General features: G+C 44.3%; 1 pseudogene; it reads right to left on the bottom strand.

The window, feature by feature from the left end:
- Positions 1-1,067: 1,067 nt before the first annotated feature.
- Positions 1,068-1,401, bottom strand: LOC110574189 (annotated as a pseudogene).
- Positions 1,402-1,763: the final 362 nt, after the last annotated feature.

Raw genomic sequence — 1,763 nt, 5'->3', positions numbered from 1 at the left:
GATCAAAGTTTAAGAAGGAAATAAACATTTTAGTCAGAGGGTGGCTGGTTTGGGGGGTGAGTGGGTAAGGCTCTCAAAAAGAAAACCAATCACCAGACCTGAGGTCCAGTCAGGATGTAGAATGTAAGTGAGTAGGGACCAGTGGTTCAGAACTAAGGGTTCAAACAGTGAAGGCATTGGAGGACCACCTATCACAGTAGTCCCTTCTCAATGGCCTGGATATTTTTTGGGTCACACCTTTTTCTATGGCAGGATAGCACACTTTCATTTATACATAGGCATCTAGGACATGGCAAAGAGTTTTGAACCTCAGTCCTTACCCTGAGAGCTCCAAGTGAAATAAACGCTTGGTCAGTTGCTTCCTGCCATCTGCCTTCCTCCCCATTTCTACTTGTGGAACACACTTTACAGCTTCAGCATGGTAGTGACTCTCCATCTATCAGTGCCACCCAAGGAGGCCATGCAGTAGGCTTGGGAATGCCATCGGCCCCCTTGATTGGCAGTAAGTGCCTCAAATACCCCATTTTCTCCTGATGGTCCATCACCGAGCTGTGAGGCATGCAGTTCTCTAAAAACCCTCTTAAGCCTATAGAGATCATTATAATCTATAACCTTGCAAGGACATGAGTCCCACATAGACAGCTACTTTGTCAAGTAGTACTTCTATGTCTTTGAGATCCTAAACCTGCCTCATTGAAGCATGAACGCTTCTAGTGTTTTGTTTTGTTTTGTTTATCATTACAATAAACATTTATTTAAAGTAATACAGGGACACCCGGGTAGCTCAGTTGGTTGAGTGTCTGCCTTCCGCTCAGGTCATGGTCCCGGGGTCCTGGGGTCAAGTCCCGAGTCGGGCTCCCTGCTCAGCGGGGAGTCTGCTTCTCCCTCTGCCTGCCACTCCCCCTGCTTGTGCTCTCTCTCTCTCTCTCTCAAATAAATAAATGAAATTTAAAAAATCTTTTAAAGTAATACATTTGCAGCTCAAACAGTTCTAAATTGTACATTTCAGGTTTACCCAACTTAAAAATATTTGAAGGCAGTGGCAACCGCAGATTTCCATTCCATGATTATTTCTTTGCCCATTCTTCTCTCCTTTTTCTTTCCTGAATAACTTCTTTCAGATATGGTTCAAGGTAGAATTTAGCCGCCTCATATTTTGTCCACTGCTCTTAAAGATCAGATCTGCTGCCGCATGGTCAGGTCCAGGGCTCTCTCAATGTGAAACATCCTGTCGTTATAAAGGTTCTCAGGAAGCCTTCATGTGGCCTCTTTCACATCATCATTCTCGTATGCTGTATCATCTCACATTAACCCTGGTTTATGGAACCCTACAACATTGTAATAACATTTTCAAATACCCTCCAGCCACCGGCTTGATGCTGCAACCTGAGACCGCAGCATTGAATGCTTCTAGTATTTTGTGATTGGGTAAGCCATTTCATTTTTTACTGCTGAGATCTTAAAGATTGTGGCTGAGGTCTAGGGCTTTATCTTCGTAACCTAGGCCTACATGACATTACCTAACTCAAAGTCACTAGCGATGCATCTGAGAAGTTCATGCCAACCAAAACCCAGCCTAGGGACTTGGGTGACATTGCGGTCCGTCCAACCCATCGATAAATCCTTGAAGCTTTAACCCTGCCCTCCTTCTCCCCCTATTTTGCAATGCCCTCTCTTTTACTTTGCATTGGCATTAATGGTATAAAGAGCTACCTTCTCATCTGAGTAATGCTAATTCACCTCCATCCCTGGTCATTTGCTAC

The sequence above is a fragment of the Neomonachus schauinslandi genome, chromosome 6 (assembly GCF_002201575.2).
Source record: "Neomonachus schauinslandi chromosome 6, ASM220157v2, whole genome shotgun sequence".
Taxonomy (NCBI): domain Eukaryota; kingdom Metazoa; phylum Chordata; class Mammalia; order Carnivora; family Phocidae; genus Neomonachus; species Neomonachus schauinslandi.
Note: the sequence above shows the minus strand (reverse complement) of the source record. Positions and strands in the feature narration are given on the sequence as shown.